Below are 15,204 nucleotides of genomic sequence, written 5' to 3'. Positions count from 1 at the left end.
TTTCAAGTACTGGAGCTGCAAATGCATTGCCAAAATAAAGCCCACTAGAAAAACAAATGTGCTTGCAAAATGCTGACCCAGGCATTTTGATGGAGACAGGAGCTCTACTGCCTGCATGCCCAAGAATGCATTCTTATACTTAAATGTATGTGGTAATTCCATGAAAAAAAAAAAAAAAAGAATTATATGGTCTGGTGTGAAGATGAGGTGTCTGCTCCTTAGAAGGAAGGTCTGGGCCTCACACTTGGTTTGTAAAACTTCTGTTCCTTAAAGACCAACAAAAGGCTGGAACCTGGAGGAGTAAAGATTACAGAGTAACTGAGTGAATCCCATCCCCTGCTTGTTTCCATCTGTCTGTCCTCAGGAGAGGTCAGTTTGAAAAGGTATGCTAGTTCTCCTATGTAAGGTTTGACTGTTCTGGGGAACTAGGTATCCGTCACCAACTATGTTATAAAATATTCAGTGTAAATTTCTTGAAGTAAATAATTCACAAATGCATAATACAGCCTGTCTGACGTAACTTTGGAAATCTCACACTATCCTGTGCCCACCTGTATGTGTTTTTCCTTGCCCTGTGTGAGGACCACCACTCCCTTGTCAGTCATTTAGAATTTATTAGGTTGATTATTGAAGAGTTAAGTAACCTTTGCTTATTAATGTCCTAAAGGGGCAAATGTCATGATGCAAAGAAGGCATTAGGCACTTGGCAGCGGAGGACTGAGTGACACTGGTACAAAGAGGCACTAATGCAGGAAGGAAAGAAGTGTAGTCTGTATGGGGCACAGAAGCATACGAAGTGCTAGCATTCAAGGAGGGGCTCACAAATGATCCCATCTCAGATGATGGAGACACTGAAAATATGGTAGCCAAAGATGGCCAATAAATTCTCGGGAAGCAGTGATGATTGAAATTTGAAATTCAGTGGCCCCGCAGTTTTAGCTGAGGTGTCTCTCCCTTCTGATGACATCCAGGAAGTTATCGTCCCTTACTCTCCTTGTACTCACATTCAGCTTGCAAAGCACGATGTGTCATTTAAAGAGCATGTTCTAATGTATAATCAACCTCCACGCCCCCTACCTTCCCTCCCACACACAAATCCCTCAATTGCAATTTCTAACTGAAACTAAAGGAGAGGAGCTCAGAGTAAAGACCTTTGCACAAGATCACACAGCAGTGCGTAGGAGTCAGAGCTAAGCCTACTTCTTATAACGAAGGTCAGGTTACAGAGCACAGTCCACCCCATACTTCTCCCACTAACCATTATATTCAAGAGAACAAACAAAAAGGCCAAACGTAGCATCATAGGCTTCTTTTTCAAAGACTTTCTTTTTTAATTTTAATTTTTTTCACAATTTATTCATTATATATGCCTATTGAAGCCCCCTCCCTCACCTCCTACCCATCCTACCCTGCTTCCCTATTCCCCCCATCCCTTTCCCCTAGTCCACTGAAAGGGGGAGTTCTCCTCTTTGGCCATTTTCTTTTCTTTTTAATTTATTCCTCTGACATTTCTTGAGAGATGGCTGGCTCTCTTACCGTGCCTAGCATACGCCACATACAAGATATGCCAGCAGGGGGCAGTAAGGACCTGGAAATTCAGCTTTGGCTGCTACCTAAGAATCCAAAGGAATGTTACCTCCAATCATTTTTTTTTTCCAAGTGCCACATTTTTACTAGGTTCTTATTCACATTTGGTAGCTTGACTGTTGATATTCATTTTTGGAAATATACTTTATCCTAGAATTATTATTTAAATAAAGTTTCTTAATTTAAATTCTTTTAATGTGACAAAAAGAAACCATGGGGGGAAGGGGAATATGACTGATACAGAAAATGCATCTCAAATAAAAATAAAAATAAACTTTCCTATGCAGTTATTCTTTTTAATTAATTCATTAGTAAATTAATAAAAACACATCAAAGACATGAAAACAGTGTAGCTTCGGTCCCTTGGCACCTATGGCACATGTCTGTCTTTCTTCTGTCAGACTAGGTGAAAGGAGATAAGCTGTGCTCCTGAGTTGTTCCTTCCACACGCTCAATCAGCATAAAGCACCGCCACTCCTCTAAGCTACTGCAAAGTCTTCAGACCTTCGCAAGCCTTCTGTGCCCTTCCCCCTCTCCTGGGTCACCACGGAAGAGAAGTCACCCTCCCAGCTGGAAATAACAGAGACACAGCACTGAGCAGAGCAAAGGCTAGGCTGTTTTTCATTTGTATCACATAACAAGATGCTGGATGCTCCCAAAGCAACATTAGGAAATTCATTCGAAGTTATATCGTAATTTGCTTTTGAGTGAGAAGTTTTTGTTTGTAAGGAAATAAGATACCAGCCCCAGGCTCCAATTGAATTTTGTTTGTCCAAGATATTTTCAGCATGAAGGGAGTATCTAGCCTCTTAGCCCTTAGCTTCTCATCGGTCACAGATATAACCAACTGGAAATTTGTCACATATGATGCAGCTGTCCTATGTCTGGGGAATGAATGGAATTATCAAGTTTTCTACACTAAAAGAAACCTTAGAGATTCCTATGTTTGTATTTGCCCAAGGACAAGTCCTATACAAAGGCCTGAACCTCACTCCTGACTCTACTGTAGTTACTGACCTTTGCTGGCAGCACTCCTCAAAACTTTGCCAATCTGAGTATTGCATTCAGACACATACAGTAAAAACAGTTCTCTCCAGAATGGAGATATGCATCAATAACCCAGCCTTGGGGGAAGTAAGACCTCAGGATTGCAAACTCCAGGCTAGCCTGGACTACACAGCAAGACATGTCTCAGAAAGCTAACAAATCAGTGCATTAAAAACTTAGGGGGAAAATGTATTAGTAAGTTTTTCCATCCAAAAACATAGAACTTAAAATGCTATTTGTTTTTTTTTTCTTTTTTTAGTTAAAAAGACATTACTATAATTCTCTTTCCAAAATCAATGTGAAAAAGAATGTGACAGGTAGAATAGATGGGTTAGTCGGTAAGAGCACTTGCACATTTGTGAGGACTTGAGTTTGCAACCCTAACACCCATAAGAAAAATACTGTGCGGGCAAAGATAAGATTTGTTGGGTTGCTGGCCAGCTGTCCTAGCAAGACCTAACCAAACAACCAACCAAACACAAACATAAAAAACACCATGAACTCCAGGCTCAGTGAGGGAACTTGTCTCAAGGGAATCAAGTAGGAATAACAGAGCAGGACACCAGTGTCCTGATGCTTCCTGTGTCCTCCATACTCTTACACACCAACCCATAAGCACATGCACCTCCACCCCCAACTCAACACACATGCATGCACAAAACACTTGTCTAATTTTTAAAAAGAAACCTGAAATGTTTAGCGAGTGCTTGGGTAGTTACTGGGGAACATGAGGTGCTTTTGGAGTTCTAGCTCTCATTAGTAAAATAATTAAAATGGACTTACAAGCTTAAGGCCCATTTTATCTAGAGGGAAACAACAGGGCAAGCAAGCTAATTCTTAGCTGTGCTTGGGGAAGGAGGTGAAAAAGGAGAGAAGTCAGACCTTTTTATTTAGGGTCCAGGAAAGCCAGCATGTTCAGTGATGGAGGTCAGCAAGCAATTGTGTGGTAGTACGGGAATAGTAGAAATTCAGCAAAATAGTGAGAAACCAGGTAATCAGAGAATGCATGTTTTTGCTTTTGGCCATTATCCAAAAAAGGTGTTAGGGTCCAGAAGACACTGAAAGAATGACCCCAGACTTAAGTAGCATGCAAGCAACAAAAGGCATTTATTCTGAAGAAGACCAACATGCTGGGACCACCATCTAGGCAGAATGGCAGCCCTAGACCAAGGTACATAAGCCTTTTTACAGGAAACTAGGGGAATGTCAAGGACAGTTAGGCTATCTTTACTGTGATTTGCAAAGGTCAAATCCAGGGGCACAAGTACATCTATGATTGGCTAGGGCTAGCTAGGGATTCACTAGGGGTCAGAGTCTCTCTAAACAGGTTCAAACTGGCCCAAACTGGTGGGTACAAGGGAAATTACAAAGGTCAACTCCTGACTGGATTGAGTCCGAGTGGTCAGTGGCCTGCATTCCTGTGCAAGACAAGATAAGATAAGGCTGTTGAACACAGATGCCCACCCTGAGAGAAGAAAGATACCTTCCTTTTTTTTTTTTTTTTTTTTTTTTGTGGTTCTCTTCAGGATGTTTCTTGGGTAGGGGATTTTATGGTCTTGTTCCTGGAACTGGTGACCTATGGCCTAGTTCCTAGGGGAGGGGGAGGTTCAGGCCTGGTCTTCTCAAGTGAATAAAGAAAATGGAAAGAAAAGGCATGCTTAGTGGCTACTTGCAGATCTGAATTTAGAGGGTCCTCCATTCCAGGCTCTTATCTCCTGGGATTGCACCAGAGACACATGTTAGATAGAAACAGAGGCAGTTTATTAACAAGAGGAAACCTTACTTCTGAAAATAGGTGTGACTATTGAGCTGAGAGAGAAATGGATTCTTTTGTGCTCATCTTGTTGTCTTATTCAGGCTTTACTTCCTTTAAGAACAATATCATGCATGAAGAAAACAAAGGTCAAATGACTTCCAAAAGCCATGAGAGAATATTTAAAATTGAGCTATTGCATTGGTAAGTTTACTATTTTGAGATTCGGGCAAAGATCGTCAAATTTCAGCCTTAGAGGATCCTTAATGGAACCCATAGGGTTCACTACACCTGAGCTTTTCTTTTGGGAATCAATTGCAGACACACTGCGTGCATATATCTTTAATGTGTTCAGACCCCATGTTTTAAGCAAATCTTTTGAGGTTCCTGTTAGTATTTAGGAAGCCTGCTTCTGAGTTGCCTAGCAACCTATAATGTCATCATGTGTTGTCTGACAGGTAGTCACACCTGGCAGGCATGGTTCAGTTGCTCCATAAAAGGACCAACCTGGGCACTCTTACCAGGCCACAAAGGAGGACAATGCAGCCAGTCCTGATGAGACCTGATAGGCTAGGTTTAGATGGAAGGGGAGGAGGACCTCCCCTATCAGTGCCTCCCCTATCAGTGGACTGGGGAAGGGGCATGGGAGGAGAAGAGAGAGGAAGGGCAGGATTGAGAGGGGATGAGGTAGGGGGCTACAGTGGGGATACAAAGTGAATAAACTGTAATAAATAAAAAAAAATAAACAAAAAGGACCAACCTGCCACTTTGTCACTCTCTTACTCTCTGGCTCACTTGCTCTTCCCCTCTCTCTTTGTGCAGGGCCCCCCTCCCCCTCTATGTCTATCTCTTTCTCTCTCTCTCTCTCTCTCCATCTCTATCCAATAAATCTCTTTCATGTAATACCTGTTGTGTCTGTGGCATCATTTTAAAATAAACACTAACAATTCCTACTTCAAAAGACTAGACCTTTTTGTTTTCCTGAAAGTTTTTTGTTTGTTTGTTTGTTTGTTTGTTTTTTTAAGTTTCAACATGAAAGTTTGGGCATTTACTGCCTTAATAAGTTTATATAGATTTAGATGTCTTTGCTAGCATGATTAATATATTCTAATTCCATTCGTTCAGTAGAAGCTACAATGAGAAACTCTGCAGTCTGGTGACCTTATGTCCTTGTCTAGTCTTTTGCCTTATTTATTTATTCAGGATTTACCAGCTCACTTTCTACACATTCATTGCAGTCTGAAATCAGTTACAATTAATTAGTCTCCATATATTATGCTTATATAAGTAAATGAATTGCTGAAAGCCCCTCCCTAAATAACAGCACCAACTTTACCTCTGGTGTTTTAGATAACATGAATAATGTGAAGGAGGCTAAATGAAGAAACAGATTCTGTCTTTGGCTTCATCTACCTGTCTGTAGAGTAGAAAAGATTAAAAACACTTGAAATGCAGACAATATGTCAGAACAAGGGAGAGTAGCATTGCTTCCTTCATTTGTATTTCTTCTTGGCTTGGTAACATTTTACACCAGCAGGTGATACTGAAAGGTATGAAAGCTGATGAAGAGAGGAAGTACATGTCTGACCCAGCCCATGTCTTCTTAGGGAGTAGTTGGGAAGTGAGCTTCACTCCTTATGTAGTGCCTAAACTTCAGAACTTCACTGTATTTTTAGACTTGAGTCTAGAGAAACATTCACCATATATATATATATATATATATATATATATATATATATATATATATATATCAATTAAAATCAAGTCTGAAAGATGATATTTTTCTAAGATTTCTTCCAGAACTATTTTGTATCAACTGATGAATACAGTACTACTTTTCACTTTACAGTCATATGTACTAGTCATTTAGAAAATGACTAAAAACTCAGCTCTTCAAAATCTAGATAAAAATCAAAAATGTTGAGAGAAGAATAATCCTGTTTGTTCTCAGTTTGAATTTTTACTTTTCAAAATCCATTGCAACCTCGAATCAGTCATGAAAACAACAATGCTTGTATATTCCAGTCAAAAGTGTGGCTTACTTCAACAAAGAAAAACTTTTATTTATTTCATGAGCTTCAACGCCACTAGTGAAGATTGCTAGTTGGACTTCCAAATCTCTCAGCCCCACCATTAGGTTGATAAGTAGACAGTATGCAAGAACAGATGTCATGCAACTCTCCAAGTGGCAATGGTATGAGAAAGCCGTCTGATCATGGACCAGTTGTATCTAACGGTAAAAACATTCTTCTCAGTAGCCATAGCCTTAAAAATCAAAATGCCTCTTAGACATCTTTTTCAGGAATTATGTATGCACTTTAAGTAACATTGGACTAATAAAGAAACAGATTTTCCTTAACCCAGTTAGCTCCCAAAAGAATTGACACAGAAAACAATGATTTATTTTATAAACCCAAAACACTGGAGCTGGGCAGATAACAACCCTCTGAGCTATTTAGTTATCTCCAAGCTACACATCCCGTTACTTTGCCAATAAGTCATCCTGTCTGGGCTGCTTCTTTTCTTTAAGTCTCTCCTCTTGGCCACATGCTCACTGTCCATCCTTTCCCAAGGTGACTCCTTTTACCCATCCTTCCTCTCCAAGATCTCAAGCCTGGGAACCGAAGTCTGGCCTACCTCCCTTCAGCCTAGCCACAGGCTTCAGCATCTTTGCTAACCAATCATGGATAATTGGGGGACATTCCTTACATTGCATAGTTTGTTCAGCATCCATAACAATGCCCTCGGCAGGACGGTAACCAGATCTCTGAGCACTGAAATCAGCATTTGAAAACCCAATTCACAAGACCCTCCTCCAACACCTTCATAACTTGAAGCTTCTCAGCTCAGTCTACTTTGATAACTGTTTCTGTTACAGAAAATATGTTTGTCTACTGGAGATGTCATGTGACCTCTTGTAGCATATACAAATGTGTTTTCCTTAAGCTACCCCACCCCTGATTTCCTAACATACCTGTTGGTTTTATTTGTATCCTATTCTATTTAAATAATTTCTAATGCTTGCTATTGCATTCATATACTCTTCTCTATTTAATGGACTTTCTCAAATGTGCTTTCTCAAGAGGAATAATAAGCACACTAACACAGTGAGTAAATAGCCAGTGAGCTTTAGCTCAGATAGAAATGTTTGGAATTCCATAGTGTTTTAATGTATAAAAAAGATGATCTTAGTGGTTTCTTGAAATAATGCAGATTTGCTAAACGGTTCACATGTGCTGAGAGTTATTGAAGGAAGCTCAGCCAATAAATCAATCCTATTTAAGAACAACAATAACAAAAAGCAAGGAGTCTCGGGAGAAATGTCTGAAATTCTTGGTACACAATTTTGCTGCTGGTAAAGCAATGCTCGGCCTTAAATTGATGATTATTGTTTTTAGTATTCTTTCTATGTTTAATAATTCATAATATCCTACACTATTTTGTTGGACTACAAATCTTACCTTAGGCATGTGATAATCATCTTCTAAGAACACTGAAGGTTTTGTTGTTGTTATTGTTGTTATGTAATTTTATTATATTTGTTGGCCAATTAATTGAAATTAAGATGGGATTTTTTATACATAAATATTTATCTTACTCTAAAGAAATACAGAGTTGGGCCAATAAATAGGAAAAGTAAGGTAAATCTTCAAAGATAATAAATTTCACTGCTACCAGTTTAAACACAACCATTTTCTTTATTCTTTCCAATTTTACTGTTGATACGGAGAGAGCAGCTGAAGAGAAAGTTCGCTATAGAAAAATTCTTTGTCTAAAAGCATTGAAAACCTGATTTCTACATGATCTTGTACCCTGCTGAGGAAATGTCCCCTGTGGGCCAGATGTCGCAGTACACACCTATGACCCAGTCCTTGGTAGATGAAGGAGTAAAATCAGGAATCTATGACTAGACTTAAAAACAGTGCAAGTTAGAGACTAGGAAGGGCTACATGGGAACCTGCTTCAGAAAAACTCAGAGAAATGCGCATTGAACCTTAAATGCTTTAGTGTTCTCATCTGTAAAAGAAGAGTAGTTGCTCCTGCTCAGAGCCACAGCTGGTGTTAAGTCAGCGTACGCAAAGCCTCCTCATTCAGACTCTATTGTTCATAGTAGACACCCAATAAAAGCTGCTTGCCGGCATTTTGTTTTTTCTTCTCGTGATGAGAAGAGAGCCCCACAAGAATGGTCTGTCCCTTTAGTGAAGGTAGTTAAGTGAGCATTGTAGTTCTAGTTTACAGCTTAAAAAGAAGCAGGATGTCAGACAGTCAATCTCCCTTTTCAGCTTTCTCCTTTTCCATTGTCTCTTATATTTGGAAAGGATAACTTTTTCATGCTTTCTCTCAAAGGGACAGGAAACGGCAGAAAAGTGTCAAGAAAATTCTGATTGGTAAAACAGAAAACAGGCTTGAGGAGGATGTTAGAAGAGATCCATTTACAAGAAAGGGTTGGGATGGAGTTTGCTGCTACTGAAAAGTAAAAGTGATTTTGTGTGTATCTTTGTGTATATGTGTATGTGTGTCTGTGTATATGTGTGTCTCTGTGTGTGTATGATTGTGTGATTGTGTGTGTGTGTGTATTTCTGTGTATGTTCCTCCTAGCTTACCCTCAAATCTTAAGAAAAGTAAAACAATCTTTTTAATGTAAATTTATTCACAAAACTCCTGGAGAGAATATGAAGAACATTTAAGATAGGCTTTCCCTGTTTTACTCAATAAGATACTACAGAGTTCCTGAATCCTAAAGCCTGACAAGTGTCACGCTTGGTCACTGTAGTCAATGCCAGGCCACTTTGCCACACAGTTTCTCTTTCCCTTTCTGGTTGTGCTAATCTCACTTTGCCTGTTCTTTGAGGGTGCATCTTTTGCATACAAGTTGAGGATGCTTAAGAGAAACACAATCATAGATATCTTAATGTTAAACACAACTTCTCATGCTGATTTAAGCAAACAAAATGCAAAAACTCTATAACATACATTTTAAAAATGTAAGCTATGAAATATGTACATATTGCTTTGTAACAAGAGTACAGTTGATTTTATATTTTTCTACTTTAAACAACTGTCACAAAGTTTACTCTTCCTGTAATTTTGTTACAAATCGTTCCAAGTGAAATGTGAACTGTCACACAAGTTATCAAGTTAAATGGTCAATGATGCAATTGATTCAAGTAGAATTTAGTCTTTCAGGCAAGAATAATAGTAGTTTGAAGCTGTTTCCACTACTATCAGCACCAAAGATGCTTTGATAAAGCACCATTGCCTGCATCCTAGCAGTTACATCACCCTGTGTGGGCTCATACACACCTGTGAGCTCACACGTGCCTTTGTGCGCACCTTTCCAATACTTCTAGGTGTTGGGTGGCAGCCGCCTTTCACATTAGGGTATGGAATCACAATTCTCAGTAAACTCCGTGAAGTGCTAGCTCTAGCTTATAAAAAGCAGATTGTAGTACTTTAGTACTAATTAAGAGTCTGCTCTCAGAGCATTTTAGACACAGGTGAATGGACTTTTGCACTGATGGTTCCTGAGGCTGGAGCAGAGATTTACACGTTGAGAACGTGTTGTGTAAGGTGCTAGGGAACGTGAAAAACACCAGCATAAATTCCTAGTCACTGGAGCATGCGGGGTTAAGGTCCAAACTGTCTCTCTAACAGATGTATAGCAAGGAACAAGTTACTTAACTCACTGTCAGGTTTCCTGTCTCTAAAGCAGAGACAAATTTACCAACTGAGTTCTCCACAAGGAACTTAAAGAGAATATTGTCTATCTTCTTTTTATAAATCAAAGTACTGTATAAGCATCAATTTTGTTATTATTGTAATCTGTAGATTTTAGTTCCCTAAGATGATAGTTGGATATTCAATTGAAATATATGAGGTTATATGTTATTTTAAGATACAAAGCATATGATAGACTTTTTGTTGTTTTCCAGAGCTGATTATACATATTGGAGGCTATCCTCATATAAGAGTAAATATTGTCAAATATTTACAGAAAAAAAAAAATCCTCTTTATCAGTCTCATCTATTTCTGGAAGTATATGTCACCTCATATTTAAGAAATTGGTTTCTTTTAGTAGTTAAATAGCTATATTTTAGTACTTCTTAATCTTATGTTAAGAATTAGGGTATTATGCTAATGTACTACTCTGACTTATTCATATATTTACTCATTCAACAATCACCTATATTGTGTCATCTCAAATATTTTTCAGTTTTTATGGGTGTGTAAATTATATATATATAAGCAATATATAATCAAAACATTATGAAAGCAAAGGAGTCTGAGAATTAATGACCAGTGAGTCTGGAGAAATAGAACTGATGTGACATCCTGAAAGCTTTGGAAGAAAAGTGTCCCCAACCAAAGAATAACCTATTATGCCAAGCTCTGCTTTTAGCGGGAGAGAAATAGTCTTCACTTAAGAAACCTAGAAATGTCAGCAAATGGCTGTTGTCTTTTTTAAATTAATTAATTATTTTTAATTACTATTTATTTACTTTGTATCCTGGTTGTAATCCCCTCCCTCATCTCCTCCCAGTCCCACACATGCTCCCTCCCCCTATGCCTCTTCCCTAGTCCACTGATAAGGGAGATCCTCCTCCCCTTCCATCTGACCTTAAACTATCATGTCTCATCATGACTGGTTGCATTGTCTTCCTCTGTAGCCTGGTAAGGCTGCTCTCTCCTGGGGAAGGTGATCAGAGAGCCAGCCACTAAGTTCATGTCAGAGACAGCCCCTGTCCCCCCTTACTAGGGAAACTGAACTTGGAAACTGAACAGCCTATGGGCTTCCTCTGAACAAGGGGTCTAGGTCCCCTCCATTCATGGTCTTAAAAAGCCACCCATTGGTTTGGAATTTCCCTGGGTTTATTTGTTGCTTTTACTTCATTGAGCACAATTTTTGCCCTTATTGTCTTCTTCTCTTATGAACATAAAATTTTCCAGATTTCCATGTAGCAATAAAGCTATGAAGAAATGGGAGATAAAGCCTGTTTTCTAAGGTCTTTCACTTCCGGCATAATGTCTGTCCATGGATTTTTGTATTTGTTCTCATCTGTTGCAGGAGGAAGCTTCTCTGATGATGGCTGAACAAGGCTCCTGTAAAAGCAGAATGTTATTAGGAATTATTTTATTGGTATTTATATATATGTGAAGTTTGCTTTTAGTCTGGATCCCTAGGTTAGCTAGTGTTAGGTTCTTGGTCAGAAAAGCAGTGTTGGTTGTGGGTTCCATCTCATGAAGTGGGCTTTAAGTCAAATCAGATATTGACTGGTCACTATCACAAGTTTTGGGCCACCATTCCACTAGCATATCTAGCATTCAAAAACCATTGTCCATCCAAGGGCTTGTGGCTAAGTCAGTGTTTACATTTGTCTTTTGAGAGCAACCAGAGTAGCTTCCTGTACCAAAGGCACTGGCAAAAAAGGGCTCTTTGTAGGCACCAGGTCAACCTCTCCATGTTCAGTGAGTTGTGTAGATGTTGCTTTCAGCAATGACATCTTGTCAGAAGTTTGTGTAGAGCAACCTGTAGTCTTGGCAGTAGCCTGGGTTGTTTGGGGATTCCCATGGGACTCTTTTGCGAACAGCTTAATTAGATATAACCCAATGCCAGTTAGAAGCCTTTGAGCCATGACAAGAGATTTCTAACTGGAACTCTGTCTACTCTACTACTTAGTAATTTTTGATGTATTGCCTTCACATACACACACACACACACACACACACACACACACACATATATGTATGTATGCATATACATATATATGTATATACGGTATTAGGATTACATAGTACTTCTTAAATGGCTTTTAATATTAGCTGTCTATGTCTATCCCTATAGCCCCTTCCTTATGCCCCTCTTCCCTTCCCTTCCCTTCCGTTCCCTTCTCTTCCATTCCCTTCCCTTCCCTTCCTCTCTCCTCTCATCTTCTCTTCTATTCTCTTCTCTTTTATTTCCTTCTCTTCTTTTCTCTTCTCTTCTCTTTTTGTCCCCACTTGATCTTCCTGTACTAGTGCCTCCCTCATGCATCCATAAGTATCTATTCTATTTTCCTTTTCTAACAAATCTGTATGTTTCCCTAGTCCCTTCCTCTATTCCTAACCTTGGCAGGTTTGTGGGACTGGCTTGTTTTAACATTGACTTAACAGGTAATATACACATCCTCATCTAATATCTCTCCTCAAGGTTTAGGGAACTGCCCCGACCCGCGGGGCTTCAACGGGGTTCCTAAAGTAGGAGAATGGAAGGAATGGGGGAGAAGGGACAAGAGACGCAGGAATAAAAGCCAGGTCTGTTCGTCTGATCAAGGCTTCCGTTTATTTGAAATTTTTACCTAACTTATATAGGGAGAAGGCAGGAAAGGGGGAAGGTTAATCTACTGCTGCAGGAAATAGGAAGAGTGCTTTCATGGGTTAAATATTGTACCTGCAAGATACCATAAGGATGTTCTCTTAAGATATCTTACGGATGCTCTAACAAACGGATGTCCTCACAATCTATCACCCATGATTTAGGGTCTTAGATAACTCTTTCACTACATAGCTTTAGGTCTCCACTAAATGACCTTTGCTCTCTACTTGGCTTTGGCTTCAGTTAATACCTTTGTCTCCACTAGATAGCTTTAACTTTGGCTTCCGTAGATAGTCTTGGCTCACTAATTGACTTTGGCTTCCTTAGATACCTTTGTCTTCACTAGATAGCTTTGGCTACTGGCAGGGAACCCCTCAGAAGAGGAGGGAAAAAGAATATAAGAGACAGCAGGAATGGGAGTCACCAAGAAAACAGCACCTTCTAAATCAACATGATCGAAATTTATATGAACCCACAGAGAGTGAGATAGCATGCACAGGGCCTGCCCGGGTCTACAGCAGGTCTTCTGTGTATTTATTAAGGCTTCAAGTTTGCTGTTTTATGGGATTCCTGAGTGTGCAAATATGTGGATCTCTGATTCTTGCATAGTCTCTTGGGCTCCTTTCCTTCTGTTTGTTTGTTTAGATGATGTATTAGCTTTCGTTTCATCTTATTATGTTTTATTTTATTAAAAATAAATGAAAGCTTATTTTCCAGAATTGTCTATTCATACTAAAGGAACACCTCTGTGTAAATTACAGCAAACATTATGAAATAAAAATTACTACTAAAAATGCATTGGGGTTTAACTCAGTCTAGAGAATGCTTGCCTATCATACAGGAAGCTCTGCATTTGATCCCCAGGACCACATAAACTGAGCATGGTGAATATACCTGTAATCTTGACACTTGAGAGGTTGGAGACAGTGAAAGCAAAAGTTCAATGTCATCCTTGACCACATAGAGAGTTTGAGAGCAGCATCAGATACAAGAGACCTTGTCTCAGGAGCTGGAGAGAAGGACCTGAAGCTCCTCTAGCAGTATGGAGTTCATTGTCCAACACTCATGTTGGGTGGCTACCTGTGTTACATCTTCAGGGTATCTGACACCCTTTTCTGCCCTACAGGTACACATGTGTACATAGACATAAACCAATGCACACATGCATGCAATCCAATAAAGAAATCATTTAAAAAGAACTTGTCTCAAAAAAAAAAAAACTGAAGTAAAAGAAATACAAATAAAATGAAGTTGCTAGTGTATTTTACATTCTCATCAAAACCAAAACGAGGGGGGAAAAACACCTTTGAAATGGCTTAATTTTACCCATTTACCCATTTGCCCAACATGTTCTAAATAGCCAAGGTATCTTTACTGCCTTTAAATTAACAAATTGAGATCAGCATGGTAGGACCAGTTATAACCAAGTTACTAATAGAACTGTGCTCTCTCAGGGCTTGCTTTCTGTCATTCTCTTTTCCACATAATCACCATATTCAGTCACCAACACAAGGATCCACTTTTGGATTCCAGTACTTAGTTGCATCCTTTTTTTTTTTTATCCTCTTGTTAACTCTTTTGTCTCTTTTCACTCTGAGACCTTGACCTTCTTAACACATCTAAATCAACTTCCCTAAGTCTATTTACTTGTCCTGCTTTACCTTTCAATTCATTTTCCCTGGAATAAATATTTCACAAGTTCCATTCAAACCACCACCAGGCTCACATTCCTGGAAGCAGATAAATGACCTACAAGGTCAGGTGTCTTTATAGGTGTTACCTTTTCCAGAGAAGTCTCTTAGCTTTGAAAGACAAAGGCATTAACATGCGAAAAGCAAAAGTACAATTTTAGAGACAAAAGAAATAATATTTTTCCAAGTGGAAAATCATTCAGTCTCCCTTCATTTTGTAACAGAAAGATCCTTTGAGTTAGTGTTGGTGATCCTGTTCAAAGGTAAAGGAATACCTTCTAAGACTTCGCCTGTTGATGGGGAAGAACTTTGGATTTATTCGTTGTTTATGGTTTATTTATCAAGATTCTCCTGTTCTCTTCTATCCCATAAGTTTTGTCATGTGGGTAAACATTATTTTTAATTGTTTTGAGAATGGGTGTATTGTCCACACTCATCATTGTGTATCAGGTTTGTGCCTGGTGCTCAGGGAAGCTAGAAGAATGTGTCACATCCATGCAAGGTGAGGGTTGTGACATGCTGTGAGTGTTGGGATATGAACCCAGGTCTTCCGAACAGCAGCAAGTGCTCTTAATCTCATATGGCTCAAAAACAAAACAAAACAAAAAACAAAACAGAGCAAAAAAGAAAAAAAAAAAAAAACAAAAACAAGAAAGAACAAACTAGGCATTTTAAGTAAAATTCATTGGATTTAAATGCTGTTCATATGATTCTTCTTTTTAAGCTTTATATATATATATATATATATATATATATATATATATATATATAT

At 38.9% G+C, this 15,204-nt stretch overlaps 1 protein-coding gene across 26 annotated transcripts in view; it reads left to right on the top strand.

Annotated features, from left to right (window-relative positions):
• The window catches only part of Nrxn1 (neurexin 1), a 1,203,268-nt gene that overhangs the window by 649,815 nt on the left and 538,249 nt on the right, over positions 1 to 15,204 (top strand). The window lies entirely within an intron of this gene.

This window comes from Psammomys obesus, unplaced genomic scaffold (assembly GCF_907164565.1).
Source record: "Psammomys obesus unplaced genomic scaffold, mPsaObe1.curated_primary_1811, whole genome shotgun sequence".
Taxonomy (NCBI): Eukaryota; Metazoa; Chordata; class Mammalia; order Rodentia; family Muridae; genus Psammomys; species Psammomys obesus.
This window is presented reverse-complemented; position numbering and strand designations above follow the sequence as displayed.